The sequence below is a fragment of the Melanostigma gelatinosum genome (genome assembly GCF_949748355.1).
Source record: "Melanostigma gelatinosum genome assembly, chromosome: 10".
Classification (NCBI taxonomy): domain Eukaryota; kingdom Metazoa; phylum Chordata; class Actinopteri; order Perciformes; family Zoarcidae; genus Melanostigma; species Melanostigma gelatinosum.
Genome location: NC_136643.1, coordinates 19,924,478 through 19,946,772, shown reverse-complemented (window position 1 = coordinate 19,946,772; position 22,295 = coordinate 19,924,478). Strand labels below are relative to the sequence as shown.

At 40.9% G+C, this 22,295-nt stretch overlaps 1 protein-coding gene across 1 annotated transcript in view; it reads right to left on the bottom strand.

Moving 5' to 3' along the window:
• Positions 1-22,295, bottom strand: part of LOC306783186 (ephrin type-A receptor 6-like) — a 121,570-nt gene that overhangs the window by 58,137 nt on the left and 41,138 nt on the right. The gene's annotated exons all lie outside the window — the stretch shown is intronic.

Below are 22,295 nucleotides of genomic sequence, written 5' to 3'. Positions count from 1 at the left end.
TACCTTTTCACATTTCATTTTTGAGAAAATATGTTGAAAACGCTGCACTCTCTCCTCACAAAGAGAAGGCTTTTCAACTCCCCGGTTTGAAAATGTTGTCAACAAATGTGAGTGTTTGTTTCATCCAGTGCTAGCTGTTGAAGGGGGCCCTGCATGAAAGAGTGCAATGAAGAAGCTCTCAGTTGGTTACACCTTCACACAACCACATGTATAACTGTCAAACCCAGATTGGTTTGTATTCAAATTCACAAAACAAATAAAGCAAGACGGCCAAAAATGCATGCCTTGTACGTTTTGTACCATCATAGCATGAAAGTATGTGTCTCGACATCTTTCCTAGGATATAGAAGATAGGAAAGGAAGCACTGGAACTCCTTTAAAAAACAACAAAAAAAAACACTTATTAAAGAGAGTGACTGCTCCTGTGTGTGTTTAATTGATTAAACATATAGCACAAAAGCTTTCCTTATTAAAAGTACTAAGTAAATAAACTAAAAGATTACAAGAGTTTACAAAACTAATTAGAGCCCAACTGCAATGGCTTTTAATAGCATTTTCTCAACCTCCATAGCACTCCTATGTCACAGAGAAGTGTAAAAGTCGACTGCCTGGTGAGATTTCCATGGCTGTCGGTTGTCACCAGGCACATCGATTTAACAAGGTAACACAAGCTGAGCCATTTGGAAATTCACCTTGAAGCACAGAGTGCCTTTGTGTGTCTCCATTGCTGGCTGTGATAAATGGAACTGTACGGAGGACAAGGAAGAGCTTGAAACCGCGACTGCTCTGATCAAATGGGGACAATTAGGACAGAGGCAAAGAGGTTAACACACACACACACACACACACACACGAGTCTGTGGACTTTTTTAGTGTTCATCTGTAAAATAATTGTTTTTGTTCATTTACACAGTTGAAAATGGCCACCCCTTTATTGTAATCAGGTCTTTAATGTACTGATCAGACGCTATTCTATTTTACAATAATTGGTATCCTCTATTTCTAAGTATTAGTGTCTTGTGAGTAAAATAAAGAGTATTAAAAAATGCTAAAGACTGACCATTGATTAGTTCAAAATATTCAAATTGATATTTGCCTTCAAAAACCTGACATACACGCACACATTCAGCTCACACAAGCACATACTGTACATCAGTATGATCAGTGGCATCCCCTACGGCGTGCCAAGGCTGCCTCCGTCATTAACCTCTGACACCGGCATGTCCGTGAGTCAAAAGGCGTCAGTCAACTCCCCCCACCTCACTCGACCCTGTTTTAGACTCTGTCAACCTAATGACGCCTCTGCCTGACCTTCGCTGAACTGAGGGGATGTTTCTTCTGGAACCTTTTGGAGCGGTGTCCTGCTGCAATCTGTCTGGCCGCGCTCTGCTCCAAGGCCACGGTGGTGCTGTACGATGACTGACCATGCATCACCAGAGGATGGACACACACACAAGGTGGCAAGGAGGTTAGCACACACACGCATGCTGGTAGGCACACACACACACACACACACACACACACACACTCACCAGTAGACAATGCAAAAAATTGACATTGAACTCGTCAAACGTCTTGAAGTTGTAAAAGGAAGGAAGTCTGGGGATTTCGACGATTAAGCAGTTTGATGAAAACTGTATTGGCGTTTGCATATTAGACTGCTGATGAACAGTGAGTAGGACAGTCAATACAATATAGCACAGTGGAAGGAGGCAACAGGACAAGGTTGAATGTGTGTGATATATGTGTGTGTGTGTGCGTTTCTAAAATCAATCCCTTTTTGTAACAGTTTCATCAGGGTCATAGAAATTTCATGTAAATGATGAATAAAAGTGAGAACTATTTTCTATATATTTAAACTAAATGTACCGACATGGAATATGCATAAGGCAATAGATAAAGTTATGAACCTTCATAATGCACTCAGACATGGCTATTTAAGATTGGCTGAATGAATACACATGCGTTTTATTCGTTTTTATTATTATTACATTTTAATGGTAAGATCTGATCTAACTCTCGGCCTTCTACCAAAGGTTAATGAGATCTGGAAGTCGACCAGAACATCTACATCTCAGAGTCCCGAGCCGGGCCCTGAGACCCAAAGGCAGCAGATTGGTTGGTGAGGCTTGCCACTTCATATTCATTGGACCTGAACAACACCGGAGCAACTGGCAGGCAGATCATGTACCTGTCTGTCTCCCTCTGCTTGACTGTTCGTCACCACCACTGTCTACGTTGTACTTGTATGACCATCTGCCAGAACTTCTACTCACACTTCTTTACTGGTTTATTAAACATAGAGGTTCGCTAAGCAGCGGCCTCTTTGTTTAAAGTGGTTGGAATTTGTTCGCCCAGTATCCCAAGACATGTATTTGTGTCCAGTGATGACGTTCAAAGCCTGCAGTGCAAAAAGTAGTTTTTTTTTATTGCAACCACAATCTTTCTCCAGATTGTATCAAATGGTTTAGTTGCCTGACACTAACCTACCGCGCATGCAATTCATTTCCAAAAGCAAAATCTTTCTCTATCCTTGTACCTGCCATGCCATATTGTAGAAACAAAAATAATTTGAAAACAAATGTTGCCATTGAACCTGAGGTTTTGCAGAATCTTGACCTTCTTGTCAGGCAATAAGGTTGAAATGTTGAATAAACATCTTCCACATTGTATGGAGATTTACTTAAGATTTCTATTGAGCTTTACAATAGACAAAGTATTACTCACTCAGTTAGGTATCAACATTAACATTGGACAAAACACTGTGCAATCCTGGCCTTCAAATGAAATTTAAACATAAAAAAGCATGAGTTTCTGAATGATGTTTAGGTGAAAACCATTAAATATCTTTGTCATTCCTCATCTCTCTCTGTCTCTACCAACTTCCTTTCATCTCTATACTACAGCAACATAATGAAGTCGTACAAATATCCAAAAACAATGACACTAAATACATGCTTCATTTTATAATCTCTACACCTTGTTTCAATAATGTATGCAGTCAGGCCCGATCAAGCCTTAGTCACTGGATGTTTCCCTGACTTGGATCTGAGCTCACTTCAAGAAGCTTAGCTTTGGAAGGTTCACGTTTTAGTGTCCCATTAGGATCTAGATGTTGTGATGGACATCCTAACGAGAATCACTGAATTGATTATCAGCGTAAAATCTATCACTGGCAATAAGTCCACCGCAACAGATTCCATATTATAAGCTTCTTCTCTACTGGTATCTGCATAATGTGTGTGTATTGTGTTGTGTTTGGAGGCCCATGTGTGCACGTGTGAATGACATTCTTTTTGCAGTGCACAGCCGGTGATGGTGGGAGCCTCTCCCGGTGGTCAGCGAAGAAGAACAATTCCAAGAGGAGCACAATTCTGCAGCATTTACTTGCAGAACCACATCAACAAATGTTGCAGAATAGTTCAGCTCTTGAAATCAAAGGCAGCGTGGTGAGGAGGCGATGCAAAGGATGAGAGATCATTGCAGAGAGATGGTGGCGTTATAGGCGAGAGATGCAGCCGGAAGCTTATTGCATGTGGAAAAAAAAAAAAAAAAGCAGGACTAGTTTCAATTTCATTCCACACAGACATTACCCTCCTCAGTGCCCCTTGTACAAAAGAAAAACTATGAAACAATACAAATAAAAGCCTTATTGCTTTTTACCTGTGCTGACACGGTACACATCTTGTCCGCGCATATCTTATCAGAATAGTGCCTGTTCCATTTTCCCCCTTTCTATATTCATGAATATTCATCATACTCCAACAGGGGGAAATTACAACCTATTGTCCGAGCTCATACATGTTGTTCTGATTCACTTGCCTGCCGACGTAAGTGAGATACATTAAGACGATACAGTACCGTGATACAAATAGTACTGAGTCCTCTTATGTCCGTGAGCCATTCAGGAACAACACTCTCAAACACTCCGGGTGAAAAACCCTTCTCTGTCCTCTGTGTCAGACCGTCTCTCTTACTCCCACCTGTCCTTAGCTCCCTCCAACACATCTCCGCTGGAGTGTTGAGAAGAGGTGTTATTCAATTAGTGAGAGAAGGGGAAAAGCAGGCCAGGTGTATGAGAGCCAGTTATTAACTATAACACTTTGATCTTCCTTCCTTTACTTATTATGTATCGTAATCATCGACATCGTCATCATTAATCAGTACCGTCATCTTCAAAACTTATGTCTACGCTATGTGTCGTATAGTGTAGATTGTACAGTGTATTCACATTATATTTCCTTTCCTGTGTGTTATAGGTATTATGCTCTTAATAATGTATGCATGGAATATATGTGTTTTGTATGAATACTTTCTCTGTATTGCATTATATAAAACATGCAACAAGTGCATGGTTTCCCCTAAATTTGATTAAAAAAAGACAAATGAAATGAAATGACAAATCGATTTGACCTTATATGTCTTCCACTTTGCCTTCCACACCACATGCACATGTTTGCATGACCTGAGCAGTGTTTAAAAACGTGCTATTTCAGCTTTCTCTTGTATGGGCTTTCAACCCAGTGGCTGCAACCCCTCTTGTATTCACTCGCTCCTAAGTGCCTCCTGATTTTAATCTCTACATGGCATTTACGGCTACCGGAGTGCGGTGGCTTTACAAAGCACTCATGTTTACCAGCAACGTAGTGCAGGCGAACTGGGACACAGCAAGCTTCCCGTCTCTGAATAAAGTTAATGCCATTAATGCAAATCATTCACTATTTCCGTTTAATTTCTTCCTTTATGTACCCTCCTGCGACAATTATTTGAACTTCTTCTTTTGCATTGGTTTTTTCCTCCCCCCCCCCCCTCAGTTTAATTAGACTGGTATTTTGTAGCATAAAGGTTTATTGCATTGAATGAGGCTTTGATAAGATACAATGACTGGAGATTCATAATTGGTGATCACAGGTAATAGAGGTAATAAGCTCTTTTAACGCAGGCCATTTTTGCTGGTAGAAAAATAAACCCAATACTATTAACGAGGATAATCAGAGCTAATTATCTCCATTGACAACATGCAGAGGGGGATGTTTAGGACTTTATAAAGGATTTGAATCACTTACACTTAAAGCTCTACAGCACCATTCAAATCACTGCTTAATGCAATGTCTACTTCAACAGGAGAGTGTTTTTGTTAAATACTCATGTCCTTTTCCTTTCTTCTGACTCTCTTCCTTCTCCAGGCCCAGTTTTCATTGTTGTGCATTGCTCCATTGTGCTACTAGTTTTCAAAAACATCAGAGGATACCTTTTAACTTCTCCGTTACTGTTGAAAAGTGGAAAGAGAGGTATTCACTGACAATCAACACCACTGAAATAGTGTCTGTACCGTGTGCACAGTAACTAAATTCAGTGTTAAGTTATTGTGATTTTGAGACATGCCCATCAACCAGCATGTCCTTCTTTTAAATCATTGTTACAAAAAGATCCTGACGCGCTAACACTTTATACAAGCTGGTGCTGTTGTTGTGTGATAACAATGGACTTGTAGATTTCTACACTTCAGGAAGATTATTTACAGCAACATCAGAGACGCCTGGCATCAACAGAAAAGTGTGTTTTTTTTTCGTTTATGATTGCTATTCAACAAACATTAAAGTTTCAATGTTAGCATCCAGGTCAGTAAAATGTATCGGTGCACTGGATTTAGCTATTTTAAAGGGAGATAAAGGTGAGAGGGGAACAAAGACAAACCCCGTAAGAAAACAGAAAAGCTAATTAACAGCGAGACAATGAGATAAAAACGACAACACATACAAAAAAAAAAGAGTAAGAGACAGTTTTCACCAAAGACAGTGCTGGATGGGCTCATTCAGGGGCAGCCGTCGCTTATATATCAGTGACATTATCGGAGACACAGATATTTTTATGGACTTTACAGGGGTCAGCCTCACTGATCCCTTTATGGCAACATAGAGAGATTCTCGTGCCAAACGAACGAACAGAGTAGTAAACTTTACAAAAGACATCCGATAACTCAGAGAGAGCAGAGACTACCTTTTAAATCTTGCTTTAAAGACAAAACAGTGGGCTCGGAGAGGCTTCGGGATGGACAGTAAAGCAATGTTTTTATGGCCTGAGCTTGACTGATGAGATAATGTCCGGACTGGCTCCAAGAAAGCACTGACCTGTATTAGGATATCTCTAATGCATGATCAACAGTAAATCTATGATGGTGCTTATCGTTGGCTAGTGGGCATGGACCCCATCAGCTACGAGTGGAATGTCACACTTGTTGCCCGGCGAGCGGTGGAGTTTAAGGATGGTGATGTCGGTTGGTTGCTTTGTCCATCTCTTGAACGGTTTTGGTCCAGATCAAGAAGTCTTAAAGGAACAGTCTGACATTTTGGGAAATGTGATTTTTTTTTTTTTGCCGAGAGTCTCATGTCTGTATGGTATATGAGATGCAGCCAGGTGACCTTTACTGCTTAGCTTAGAATAAAGAATAAAGTCCAAAATGAAAAACTATTTCTACAACAACCACTGGTCATATTGATATGTATATTGATGCATCGCATATGAAGATTTCTGTTGGTTTAGGTGAAGTGCTGCAGTCAGGTCGGATGGTCGGAGACAAGATGTCTGGAAAACGAATGGCTAAAGGTTTATGAGAAATTTGCTTTGAATTGTCATTACCCCCCCGAGTACTCATGACACAACTCTCCATTGTGTCTCAATCCTTTCCCATTCTTACTACCTGTTTGTGTGGCTTCTTTGTCTTTTGCTCTGCCAGATACATCTGCAGTATAATTTTGTCCCTCCGTCAGTTTACTGAGCGCAGATTCAATCTGCTGTGAAGACACCAATATGCAAATGTGGTGTCATCAACAGAAAGGCTGTGGATATGTTTTGTGATATCAATATGAGATATAAATCCCGTGTATTTTGCTACATTTACAAGAAGGCAGCTCCCGTATAGTACGAGCCTTTATTCTAAAAGAGTTTGCCTTTCGTTCACATCTATCCCCGTTTTCCCTGTTACTAAGTTTCATTATGATACTCGCAAGGCTATATGTCTCTTGAAAAGCAGAGAATGCATGTCAATGTCTGAGGCCCTAAGAAATTGAGGGTGTTATGAATATTGGCATGACTTAGCCCCAAACTTTTCCCTCACTCGCTTCTTCCCCTCTGCATGATTGATGGTGATTGGGATTTTAACACGCTGTTAAATCGACAGCAAATCGTCTTTAGCAGAGGTTGCATTAGCATAAAGGCCTTCTTGTGGAAAATAAACAACGGCAATGTCTTCTCAAAAACAGCACAAACAAAGGAGGGAGATAATGACATGGCAGCCCTTCAGTAACATCAACAACAGCATAATGGAGCTGGAGTGAAATTAAAATGGAGCAGTCAATTTAAATGCCTTTGGTGATGTTTTCTCTCTCTCTCTCTCTCTCCTTTAAATCTCACTCTCACAGATATATGCAAACAGGCTCAAATCCAATCAAGTGTATGCATGAGGGAAAAATATTTACAGATGCAAAGAAGTATACAGTAAACCACGAGCATCACGATGTGTAACACTCAGACTTGCAAGCCAAGCACGCTCGTACGGTGTCTCTCACGGACAAACAGCACAAAGAGAGAAGTTGTTGCTGTTGATAAAAATGAGGGAGGCGACAGAACAAAACATGAGAAAAATCTCAAAAGGTGCCTGAAAAAAGTGTTGCCTAACCCATATAACTCCTCTAATAAATCTGTATATTCCAAAACAGATCATACTTGGAGTAAGGAAAATATAAAGGTAAAAGGAAAAGTAATGATGATAATGATGCTGCAACAGAAAAAAAGTGCCAAAACATTCTGAGAAGCAGCTGTATGGAAGTCAACAAGTGCAGCATGGTGCGAGTGAAGTGATAAAAAGTCTCTCTCACATTGTGAGTGTGAAGGCGCTGTATATATCTCGGGACAAATGTGCAAAACTAGATGGAGCCACTCTGATTTGCAGAACGGAATGAGGGAAAAGACGACAGCGTCATATCACTGTTGAGTCTATCAGCTGGGAGACGCCTGATCTTCTTCTTTGGCATTCAGGCGCGTGAAAAGACTTGGTTACTGATGGGGATTAGTTTAACCCTGCATGGCAGCAATTAATGGTAGAACAGTACGCTTGTTTTAAATGAATGGTTTTGTGTTAACACTGACAATTGTATGACAGTCTGCCCAGGAGATTAGAGACGCAATGTGGGCAGCTTCGATATTTTGGCCAGGGGATGGTAAAAATGGCAAAAGGAAAGCTCTAGACAGGGTTTATCCTATGGGGAGCATAGAAGAGCTTAGTTCATTTCATCGGCCCATTACATTTTGGATTACTTAGTATTATTTTTGAATGACATATTTGCCATAAGGTTCTTTCTCTTTGCTAAAAAGTAACCGCAACTGTAAACCACCAGGAATTGAGGCCAGTCGATGCGCTAAAGGCAGGTTTGTCAGGCACAACATGAGATAGGTGTGGCGAAGAGAGACTCGATAATGTACGACAAACAAGACAGAAGTAGTGTATTTAAACCGACAGCAATGCAGTTTCTTTTACGGTTCAGGCGATTGTGTTCATTATCGAAACCCATTTTAAGCAACATGAGTCAAAGCTGACCCCAGCTGCCTTCCTCCATGAAGAACAAAGACCTGATTTAATTGTTCTCTTTTTTTTTTTACAGCCATTACTTATCCACAGTGGTTGAGGGTTTGTTACCGCCAGGAACAATTAATACAATTTATTAGCCATTGTAGAAAAACATTGCTGTCGAAATTAGACTTAGAGTATGAAGTTGTAATATAATAGAACATGTAAAATAATATTGATATTAATCAAATAAAAAGGCCATTATATAATTAAAACAGCAACAACAAGATGTTATTATTATAACTGTTAGTAATAGTAGTCGTAGTAGTAGTAGTAGTAATAGTAGTAGTAGTAGTAGTAATAGTAGTAGTAGTAGTAGTAGTAATAGTAGTAGTAGTAGTAATAGTAGTAGTAGTAGTAGTAGTAATAGTAGTAGTAGTAGTAGTAATCGTAGTAGTATCATCATTTTGACTTGTTTGTTATTGTACTTTAGGCTTCTGTCAGTAGAAGTGTATTGCGCTTGCTTTACTTCATGGTTGGTGTGCTACTCTACACTTAGTCTGGTCCAGTTGCAATTTGTGACTTAGTTACCTTGCTTAGCAAAACACAGAAAGCTCTCCAAGCGCAGTCATCTGGGGTGATGGAGTGCGCCTTCATGGGACTAGCGGGAAGCATTTGCCAGTAATTAGGGGAGAATGAGCACAATTGGAGCACGAGCTTCTCTTGTTAATGATCTGAAGAACAGGCTCTCCCTGCATGCTGACTTCAATGACAAAGGCACACATTTCAAAACTCATTTATATCACCAAAGTTGTTTGACGTCATCACAGTCGTGTTGTATGAAAAGCAGCTTCATCAAGTGACATCTGACAAGTGGAACTGATTGAATCTTGTTTCCTTTGAACGCTACAGTGACGTGTCAATCAATGGACCAAAGAATGGAGGGCGATAGAATGAGGCAGAGCCGGGAAACATTTGCAAAGCATTCATTTCCCAGCACTCAACATAAAGAACACATGTACTCGGTCACAGATGATATAGGGCGTCCTAAGTCTAGAGGAAATACAGTTCGTGGGTTTAACAATGTTCATTATGTTTCCCACTTTCCCACAGATCTTGTGGGCCTCAAGGAAAGCTTTTCACCTGACCAATGTGATGCGTGGCAAACTAGTCATGAAAAAGTGCTTGTTAATTTTATGCTAATATTAGTCAGATGTTCTCCAACAGTTGCTCATTAATTTTTCATTGCTTTGATTTTTCTTTTCTTGATAAACAGCCACTATTAACCTGACATCGGATACAGAACGGCAGCTGGTCGCTGGCTCTAAAACTTTGATCTGACAGCATGACGGCGAAACATTTTTTTTACAGCAAAGCTGGTTTGTGTGGTGAAATCATTTCCATACATACAATTACAAAATCAATGTAGCCCAGCATGGTCACCCTTACAGCCAGCGTGTGTGGTTTATCAATCATTTGCTTCTTAGAAAGACAGAATAAACATTTGCATTGTTGTACTGGCTGAAGTTCACATAACAATTTTCAATACTCCTGAAAATAATATCAATACAACTAATAACAACACCACCACTACTACGAGTAATAATAATAATGGCAATAATAATGATAATACATCCTCAGACATATTGCATTGTATCAAAGGTGGATCACATTCACTGGATCATAACTCTAATTTATGGACATATAATCCCAATTTACACACATTTCCACACACAGATGAGCTGGCAGTATATCCTTTTCAGATCCCTCTCTGATCTATAGAGTGTAATAGTGTTTAATAAGGCTGACATTACGCTGGGATAATCCCGCTCTCTCATGCACCGACACACAACCAATTCCATTTCCACCGCCTCAGCTGTTTTCTCTGCGCTCCAAAAGCTCATTTCAAGAAAAGGAGGCCGGGGCGCAAAACGAGGCCTCAAATATCAATTACCAATGATGTGAGAGAGGGAAAAGGCTGAGGGATGCTACATTTCCTCAAATCCTTCGCTATTCTTTTCATTTTAGCGTAATATGTTTTTTTTATTATAGAGCGATAACAGCATATGATGAGGAAAAAAATTATACTGATTGGCCTAATATGAGACCTAGGGGTGGCAAAATTGCAGAGCATTCAAAATGTGTACGGCCGTGACTGTGTGTGTGTATTCATTTCTACAGTTGTGCGCGGACAGAAAGAAACAGTCGAATGTTATTTGCATGAAGGAAGGATCGGGGGAAATTCTGCAAGTCTCTTGATTGGGTTTGCTGAGCCAATTGTATCACATTTCAAGTTCTCCGGAAGGCTGCCTTAGCGACTGAGAGTATGAATACCAAAAGCAGCTTCAGAGGCTTCCAAAATGAAACAATTGGGACAACAAGAAGACCAGTGCCAAATGACCTGAGAGACTTTTCAGCATGTCTAACATTGTGGAACAAGGCCATTCAGTCTTTATAGACAACCTAAAGCATCTTAAAGCCAATTCCAGTGCGTACTTGAGGCCAATGTAGTTTTTCGGACAGAAGTGCTCTCTTTTTAAGTCCCTGGCAAAACTCTGGCTGCAGCCTCCCGACAGACTTCTGAGAAATGCCATTATAGGAGATTCTTTTACAGTTTGCAAAAGCCAATAGTTATGGCTTTGGTAAACATCCTCTTATTTCTGCAATGTTTCTACAGTGATAAATTATTGATTTTGAAAGCTGGAGTCACATCAGGCAGACGGGCAATTTTTCCAACTTTATTTGGAGTGTTGAGAGATAAGAGACCTTGTTTTCTTAACGCTGGAGTTTCACCCCTTTTTGTCCCAAGAGATGAAAAGCATTCAGAGGTGTGCAGTATGTCCACGACCAGATTAACCTGCTGGGGACCCTGGTGCCTTCAAGTTACCATCACGCACAGTGCACACAGCACACTGTAGATTGCAGCTTCATTGTATTTTGCAGAGTTGTAGCATGTAGAAATTACATTAAAGGGGGCCAGGTAGCAAAAGACGTCCGATTGTATGGACGTCTATGGGAAAATGACCCTACTTCTCACTCGATTTATTACCACTTTATCACTTCTTCTATACAGTCTATGCGTGAAATGCTTAGTCTATCAAAACTCTTCTTTTTTGGTATGGTGCACTGACATTAAAACCTGGCCTTTTGTTGTTGATGATTTTGATTCCCAATGTTATTGTATTGAACAGCAGATTTTGAATGATTCATGAATTAAGGAGAGTGTCATTGACAGGAATAAGAGAAAACAGCAGCCATTAGCTGGGTTACTCTGGAATGTAAACACAGCTACTGTCCTATGTCTCTCTTTCCATATCAGTAAGTGAATTGAGAGCGATAAGGTTTGTATGAATTCATCAAATATCTGTGTATTACTTCCAATATTCTCGCTGAAGAGGGCTCAGAGTCGGCACGCAGCTTGTGCTATTACAAATCACACCGCTGTCCCCAGTTTGCGTAATTAGTTTAGTGTTATTGCATTCTCACGGAGCAGAGGGTGTAAAATGTGTTATTGCTTTTTAACTGAACACAGTGGGTAAACTAATGTGCTCAACATGATCAATAAATCATATCTGAACACATCAACTCCCTGCCAACTGGAAAATGAAGCAGTGGCTGGGCCTCTGCTTCATTTTCAAAATGTCAAAATGTTGCAAAATAAAGGTCTGAATGTTGTTTGTGCATGTGGAATATCTTTTATGTGTAATATGTAAAAACACTGTGCATTATATGCATTCCACCCATGTTGTCTTACGTAATGAATACAAGGTTTGTGCATACTGTTGGTGCCTGTATGTGCTGTCAAACAAAAACAAAACACCTGTGGCTCAAAACTCATACCAGTTAAAAGCAGCTCCTCACATGATCTTCACAGTCTCTGTGTATCTGCCATCACAATCTTCTCATTGCTCATCCTGTGCTCCTTTCCTCCCACACAGTGGGTGGCGGAGGCAGTTGGTCCGCTTTGTAAAAGCCTCCTGCAGTTCGCTAATCATGTTGACCGCCAGCTACCAAATGAATGCTGTCACTGGTGCTTGTTGGACGCCACCGGCCCGAGCAATGTGGCTTCCAATGGCTAAATGGATGCACCACAAGGGGCCGTTCCTATCATAGTCTGTCATACAGACACTGCCCTCATATAAAGGCCTTTTGAATTCAATTTGAAGTATTCTCTCCAAATCAAGGATTTACGTCATATTGCGTTACATTCTTATTTTCATATTCTACTGATATGAATGGAAACCAAAGGCTGCGCAGTGTGGAATATGGGGAGAACAATATGGGGGAATGATATGACAATATGGCAGGAGTGGAACCGTGGTCATTGTGGCTTCATGATGCAGTATATACATTCGCCTGCGACCAATTTGTACGGCATTGACCAAGCTGCCATGACAATGCTGTTGTTGAACTGAGAGATGCAGACTGAAGACCTGAAAGCCAATGCACAAATGACTCAAGGGCCAAATTTGAGATTTTTCCCATTTTTCTAATAGTTTATTACCACGATATTTGAGCTTCACACTGCATGGCACTGTGAAGCTTCCCTCCGGCAGACATAAAGTATATCACAATTAGCATTTTGAAATTGTTCAAAAGTTGTTGAATGTTCAGCTCTCCAACAAGTTCACTGAGACAAAAAGTTCCCTTGAGCCAGACCCTGTCTTTGCTGAATGAAATCAAAACAGAGAGCGAGAGAGAGAAACTAATACTCCGTACTGAATAACTGACGAGCTCTTATGTAAATCACAGCATCGTTAACAGAGTAGCTCCACCTCTGAATAAAATACAAATATCAGACAACATGGCTCGGTAAAGGGATTTAATTATGTACATATCTGTGCGCTTCCCTTGCAATTAAACCCCAGTGGAGTCCTCCAGCAGTTCAAACATATTAGAAAAATGTCTCATGTCAGAGGATGATGCCGCAGCCCATTAGCCTATCCACAGGCACAGAGAGGGTGTGGAGAAGGATGAATATTGGATAAGACTTTATTTCTGTTTTTCAAGCAGCACTTTGGCTGCAAGTTTGTGTATGTATGTTTTCAAAGTCACCCCCTTTGGTCCCATGTAATCGGGAAAAAAAACAGACTGTAGGGAAACCGATAGCGTCACGACATGCAAACACTTATGAACACATAAACATACAAACACAGACATACAGAGTCATGCAGTACTGTACCTACTGCACCACACACACACAAACCTGGCAATGCAAGAAAGTTGCTAAATGAAAACTCCCAGGCTATTTTCTTTTCTTCCAACTTCCTGTTAAAACATAGCTTAATGACAGAGCGGGGGAGAGGAAGATTTTAATTAGCCAGCAGAGGAAGCTTCATTAAATCTCTCCTTTTCCATCCTGCCAGGCGCTGTCCTGATACGAAACTCTCACTGCCATTAGGACTACATAGTGGCAAAGGGAAATCAGATAACTCTTCCACTTGACACTGCTGATGGCATGGCAATTTTCCTGTTATGTGTGGAGATAATACAAGTAATTTCCATTGAGATCTTAGATTGCAGAACAAACACTGTGCAACAATGTAAAGGCAGAGCACAACAGGGGCTTCCTTTATTCTACATTCCACTCGTTTTTCAGTTGCAGGTGTTTCACTCTCCTTTTTCTGGGAAGTATTAATCGTTGTGTTGCATCTTGATATTCTCGCACTATCCTGAGGAAGTACAGCACTTCCAGGTTGCACGATTGCCAACAACATGAATGTGCATTAAAGGCTTCCCTTCAAGTACAAACATGCCCACATTAGCAAAGCACACATACAGAAAGGCCTGTGATGCAAAACGGAAGAAGTGTTTGGCCCGTTTCCAAACTTCCGTCGCAGTTATCTTTATTCAGTTATATAACCGGGATGTCAATTGAAAGGCAAGTGTGAGAGAAATGATGCTTGTGCTCTTGTTAAGTTTTCAGAACAAATTGGTGAGCGATTCCTAAACAGTGAAAAAGAGATGAGCATATAAGATGAGCTGAGCATTTGAAGAAGAGAATGAGTAGCGGCACATTTACGAAGTGAATAAGTTATATAATGTCTGCATCTCGCTCTAAACACACAGACTGAGGGATGAATGTGATCCCATATACCATTTCTGTCTTTACGTGCTTTTACATTGTATACACTCCTCCCACATCTACCGAAGGAACACTACGCTACGCACACACTTTTCCTTCTCTTCCCGTAATTCTGCCTCTTTTCTATTCATCTGCTAGCCATCACAGTACATCACTTCATCCCTCCTTCAAAGCTCCAGAGAGACGACTGTTACAGAGAGAAAAGTGAAATGAGAAATTCCCATTGCCACCTAATTGCATGGCCAAATCGATCCTGTAATAGATTCCTTCTCTCTGACATCCAGTCTCACTGACAGCACTATCAGAACACTGGAGTGTGTGTCTCTGTGTGTGTGTGTGTGTGTGTGTGTGTGTGTGTGTGTGTGTGTGTGTGTGTGTGTGTGTGTGTGTGTGTGTGTGTGTTGTGTGTGTGTGGGCCGTTCAGCCTTCAACATAGCAGGTTCAGGATGGTCAGACATCTGTGTGATTGCTTAGAAGCGAGAGAAAGGCAGATTGAGGCTCGGCAATACACACGTCCTACCGTTTAGTTGGAGATGAGCTCAAACGTGGGCGATCCGAGACCCCCCAAAAAAAAAAAAGAAATGGAAATGCAAGATGAAAAATGTGACTGTGAGTACTCTGTGCGCTGGATGGATGCATTATATAATGCAATACAAAGCCAGATCTATACAGTAGCATCTTCAATTGTAGTATAGTTAGCAAGGTTTAACTGATACAGGCTTTTGATTATAGATTTAAAAAATAAAAATACCCAAAGAAAAAGCACTTGAGTAACCTGCAGGTCCTCCCGCATTTGCTCTGTAACCTGCACATGAAGCAAGAGGTCAAAATCGAATGAGCGACGTAGAGACGCAACGCAACTTTTTTTAACACAATCTCATAAAAGCAATTTCAGAGCTTTCAGGTATCCGCCGTCGCAATCAGTCGTCATAAAAACGATAATTCCTTTTCTAAGAAGCTGCAGGCAGCTGTGACTCCGACAAACACCTGTTCTCCAGCAGGCGACCGTCCTGAGCACCCGAGCAGCTGCAAACGGTTTCAAACAGAAGTCTAAAAAAGCCTTCAACTGAAATCAGCCACAGCCATTGTCCCTTTCCTCTGTCTTATCTTCTCTTGCCTGCTGGATTTCCAGAAGAGGCTGAGGATTTCCTCCTCCTGTACCCCCCCCCCCTCTTGAGTGGAATGCACAGAGAGGCTACAGACCTGTGTTCCCTCCTCTCTCTTTCGGCCTGTGACAAAAAAAGCCTCTCTTTTCCTCCCCGCAAGAGCAAACCGCAGATCTGAGGAAAGTGTCTGGATGAAAGAAACGTCTCCGAAATGCAAAGGAGAGCACAAACTCTGTCTGTCGCTCAGTTTTGCTGGAAGGAACGCAGCCGAACTCTCGTTTTGCTGGAAAACAAGAGTTGAAACCGTACGCTTTGAACTGTGCAACAACACTGTTGAACAACATAAAGGTCTCTCCGTGTAACTGTATGACAAGCGAGCACACAGAAACGGCGTCGCTGCAGCATTAATTCAAATCCCCCACCTTTCTCTGTGCCTGTGCCAAACCCAGAACAAAGGACACACAACACAGTGCGGTACCTGGCCATGATCCTATGTAGAGACAGACACAAGCACGAACACACGCAGACGCTCACGCTTGCAAATATAGTTACACGCTCTACTATTAAGGGACTTAAAGGGATACACAATTGTATTGTGTTCATTCACAGTAGAAGTTGTATTTCTTCATTTCAAGTTCTTTAGAATAACTGATCTTGATATTCAGTGACATTTTCAAGCACCGGATTCTGGATTATTAAGTCATAATTATGCTCTGAACATATCTCAAAAGCATATCATCCAAAATTCCTGCTATGGCCTTTAAATTCATTTGGGCACGTTCCAGTACTTACACTTTATTTCGTGTACTCTCACTGACTACATCAGCATATTAAACTGCTTCTAAGCTAACATACTGTAAACAGTCCCATTCGACATTATCACCGTTTTTAGTTGACTTCTTGCCCCTTGCTGATGAGCACCAATTCCACATGGAGCCTTCCCAGCTGCCCCGTTCTTGCAATTCGACTGAATAATTTCTAAGGTTTGAACGAACATGTCAGTAGGAAGATGAACAGCTTTCCCTTGTAGACTCGCACATGAAGGTAATGAACTCCTCAGCGGTAGGTTTATTAAAAAATGTTTTGGTCAGAGACGGTGATAGTGCTGACAACATGCAGAAGTCCACTACTTTGTGTTGCAAGGACGTACCTCTCCTACGCACCCGTCCACCTTTTTGATAAAGTTTTAATTAAATGTCCTTGTATTGTCAGCCTAAATAATTAGGATGTGGAAATACAGGAAATATGATGTCCCAGCGTCAACAAATCAAGATCAGATACTTATGAAGAGGCGATAAATGAATTCCTGCCCGGCGCTGCTGCCCATCTTTTAGTCTCTCCCTGGAAGAGAGATCAGTATCAGCTGGATTAGTGCAGGGGCGAACCACACACACACACACACACACACACACACACACACACACACACACACACACACACACACACACACACACACACACACACACACACACACACACACACACACACACACACACATTATCATGTGTGAATGAATTAAAATGATCAAACATGAATCAAAATGATCCCTTTCATATCCCCGTACATGAACTGGACCCCAGTTAATTCTGCACCACTGCAACTCCGATACTGAGGCTGTGTGTGTGTGTTTCTTCTGTTGCCTGGAGCTTTGAAAACAACAGCAGCTGCAGGTATTTTTCACTTGCAGCACCATTTCTTTTTAACTTGCGTTGATTGAAAGACGACAAAGAAAGAGAAATGGTGAGAGAGAGACCCAGGTGGCCAGTGAGTGGCCTCTTCATTGATTCTGTGGGCAGGTCTGTGTGTATGTATGTATGTGTGTGTGTTTTTTTTATCGCTGTGTGTGGAACGGCAAACAGACGGTAGTCAGGTTTAGAGGTTTGGGTCTGACACCCTGGGGCCTTCTGATGCTCTGACACCCACGTAATGTTAATCACTGTGATGCTGTTAACACTCAGGAGGAAGTGACTCATTTACAGTCCCAAACTTATTTTAAGCTCGACGAGAGTATGGGGCCAGACGAATAAATTACATACGCACAAAAATTACAATCTGTTAATGTAAGGCAACATGGATGGCTTGAAAAGAAATCAAACCATACAGTACATATACCATTGAACATCTACAATTCAATGACAGCGGGGAGAATTCCATCTGCTGAGGAAGATCATGTCTTATGATAAAAAGCTACAGAAAAGCTACAAAATGAACCTGAACGTGAGACTGATTCTCAGCTGAAAGCACGTTGTCGAGGCTGTCCGTATTGATTTGCAAAAGTAAGCTAAGTAAAGCAATGCACAGAGAATATGATCTGTTTCTTATTCAACACATCAATTGTATTTTCTCTCATTTTTGGATTTGTTACCTATATCCTGTATCGTAGATGACTGTACTACAATGCATCGCAGATCATAAATGTACCTGTTATCACGGAACATGTATTCGTCTTTTATCTTATCACGGAACATGTATTCGTCTTTTATCTTATCACGGAACATGTATTAGTCTTTTATCTCATCACGGAACATGTATTAGTCTTTTATCTCATCACGGAACATGTATTAGTCTTTTATCTTATCACGGAACATGTATTAGTCTTTTATCTTATCACGGAACATGTATTCGTCTTGTATCTTATCACGGAACATGTATTTGTCTTTTATCTTATCACGGAACATGTATTCGTCTTTTATCTTATCACGGAACATGTATTTGTCTTTTATCTTATCACGGAACATGTATTAGTCTTTTATCTCATCACGGAACATGTATTAGTCTTTTATCTCATCACGGAACATGTATTAGTCTTTTATCTTATCACGGAACATGTATTCGTCTTTTATCTCATCACGGAACATGTATTAGTCTTTTATCTCATCACGGAACATGTATTAGTCTTTTATCTTATCACGGAACATGTATTAGTCTTTTATCTTATCACGGAACATGTATTAGTCTTATCTTATCACGGAATATGTATTAGTCATTTATCTTGAGTTAATTAACACTTTTAGTGTGATTGTATTAGATCCTTTACATTGTTTTGGGGTTAATACATAATATATAAACGTGTATATCTCCAGTGTGTGCCCTGCTGTGTTTTCCTGGTACAAAAAAGTACTTTCAACGTTTTGACGTACCTGGAATGCAGCATAATATAGTGTGTGAATGTCAGAAAAGGTGATGGCACTAAGCAGTCTAATTGTAAACACTTTCATCGTTTTCTCTCACCTCCATACCTTTATTACCTGCTGTCACTCTGAATAAAGACAAGGAGAATGCTTCACTGATGGAGACACAGGCAGATCAATCCCCCATGAAACAAGCTGTATTGGTTGATAAATCAGGTCTCCAGTCTCTGCCTCCGGCTGCCCAATGAGCATACATCAGCTTGAGTGGGATGAGCTGCCTGCTAGCTGCAGCTGGTTAAAGATAATGAGGACGCTTAACCACATATAGTACACACACACACACACACAGCAAAGAATAGGAGAAAGAAATACACACATGCACATACAAACATGTGTAGAGGAGATTCAGAAAGACACACAGTCTACCACACGATCTCCTTTACAAAACCATACATCACAACGCACGTAGCGAAAGACACTCAGACTCACTAAAAGTGTGCACGTGAAAAATCATACTCATACGCCACTGCTTTTCCTTCTTCTCCTCCACAGGCACACACACACACACACACCTACACACACATATATTATGAAAATATAACACTGCAAAGTGCTCTTTTGTCTCTGTAACTGTTGGCCTTTACTGTGGCATCAAAAGACACTTCTGCCTTTTTGGAGGTTATAGGACTTTCAGATGAACCATCCGTTTGACTAGTTGCTGAAGCCTAATGGTGCAGAGCGTTACCATTACAAAGAGTAATGACGGTTTGAAATGGCTCCACTCAGGGCAATATTCTACCGTTCAGCTGATTTGTGGCCAAGTACTACCACTTAAATTGCAACTTCAAATTGTACACGGGCGGAACCAGTAAAAGTGAAAACTCAAAGTGTGCGTACAGAAAAAAGAATATACACGACGTACAGCATGCACACCTTTGTCATTTTCCTCCGTAACTGTACTATTCCTGCTCAATAGCTGAACACATTTAGATACTGGCATTATTTATCGTATACATATTGCATTATGGCTGCCAACAACCCTCAGTGAAGGATGTGGTGGTTTTGTGGAATAAGTTCCACACACGCTGGGGATGGTGTGTTCCAGCCATAGGAAGTTGTCTAACTGCAATAAAGTGTTTTATGATCTCATGTGTCTTGAATATGGGTGAAAATCACCTCGAGCATGATTTACAACCATTACCTCAAACTGAACATGATCAGGTCATCTACAACTTCACACTGTAAAATCAGTTCAACATTTTGCTATATATGACATGCATGACAAAATAATTGGTCTTACCTAAACATGTCCTTTCATTTTAACCTTCTTTCCTTTCCTTTTAACTCGTTTTATGAATCCTCTTGTCACTGAAAAGAGAAATAAGAACCCAAGAGACGCGCTACACTCAACTGCTACAAGACTTAAAAAATGGCGACTTGACATCACCCTTAACATTACTACCAGGAAAAGTAATTCCTGAGATGTCTACGTGAAGTACAAACCACGAGAGGAATGAGTCACCATCGTTCCCAGCTCTTCAGCTTTAAACTTCCTTCCCTCTAGTTAATCTCACCGTGAAGAAAACCCAATCACAGCGACTCTATTTCATCCATGTCCAAAATACTCTTCCCATGCCTTAAACCCACGTTTTAGCCTGATCAATGAAGTTGTCAGCATGAATTCAAACAGATTCCATCCGGCAAATTCTGAGGGTTCATTGTACGTCTGGACTTGTCGGGGGGGAGGGTCAGCCAAAGTTCAGACCTCAGTCCACCCCGAGGGGAACGGTTTCACACCACGGCCTTCTCCAGAACTGACCCAGTTCTGCTATCGCTGCTTGCCACATTCAGCGGCTGGATTAAGTCTATCCACAGGACATTTGTGCATGTGTGTGAGTGAGTGTGTGTGTGTGCAATTCCACCAGTGTGACTAACAAGCTTGGCTGTTGCAGTCCAGCAGATTGAGAGACACCTACCGCTAGTGAAAGCCTTTCATACCCCGGGGTCATCTGCCTCTCATGGGGTTACGCAGAGTATCAACGAGGTGAAGGTGCTGACATTTTTGTAAAAGTTGGAATAAATTCACATATTTTGTCAAATGGCAACATATTGAATGCAGCGAAGCTTTTCATCAGATCGTCTTAGTTTTTAAAATCAAAACATGCTTCAGTCAAAAGCTGTACGGAAACCACAACATTTGATATAACGTCCTGATTGTAAAAAAATTCATTTGATGCGCCAAATGACAACTTACTGTCAGAAGATTTAAATTGCACACATGAATGGTGTTTTGTGGTTGTTCAGAGCATGCGTGTGTGTTCAAACAAAACCTAAAATAGCGATGATTTATACTTGCGTTTCTGATTAGAGGTGGTTTGAGCAGGTGGAAATGCATTACAAGTACATTTTCATGCCAACATGACCGAATCAAAATAGCACTGTGCCGTCTGTTCGGCAAAAACACAGCCTCATCTGTGCCGCTCCGCCCACTTTGGCGCAAGTAAGCTCGCTTGGAGCCAGAAAAACAGGTGCCGGTGCAAAGAAATCAACAAACGGCCAACGGAAGTGCCATTCCTGATGCGATTACTCTACTCTCAGATAAGTGCCAGCATGAAAATGAAGGTCATAATTAAGTTCAGGGAAAAGAAAACCTAGTCACTTCCTGGGACTTCAACAAATGTGTCAACCTTTAACAACAAACTGGCAGATTAATTATCGCCCCACATTTTGTCATAAAATGTGACACTGATGTCTGAGGTGTGGCAAACTAAAAAACAAAACTATTTTATTTAAAAAATATGTTTGACTTGTATTTCGCAAAAGACACTTCAAAATCAACGAGGTAATAGTCAGCTACATCTGTGTGCTAAAATAACAAAATCATTGCTTTAAGGAAGGAAAAAACGATGGAGCAAATGCATATCTGTATACAGGTGAGGAGTTAGCTTGTGCATTAGATGGGTAATTGTGTTGATGGGGCGGTAAGTCAAGAAATTGTGGCTCATGTATCGGTATGCATGAGAAAAATCTGGATGGTGATAGTGACATCTTAATTCGAACAACTTTCAAAACCCGTCTCCATCCCTCTTGCTAACGAGGGCTGCTTATAAATCATTCATTTTTTACATGGCTGATGAAACATGTATGTTTTAATTATTGGACACACAAGTAATAACTCTTTTACTTTATGTCTGTGTGATAAACAAACTGCCACTGAGACGAACAAAGTCATCACAGACGCTGAACCCCCAATAACCCTCGTGTTTTTTTCTCTCTTCTCTTTTTTTCTTCTTTGCTAGGGAGGAGCTGTCTCCAGCTCCTAAAATGTTCTTTCATTTATGACAAGTCTGCTCTTCAATCCAGCCCTGTGATGTCTTATCTGGGCCATGTCGCGCTATACGTACCCT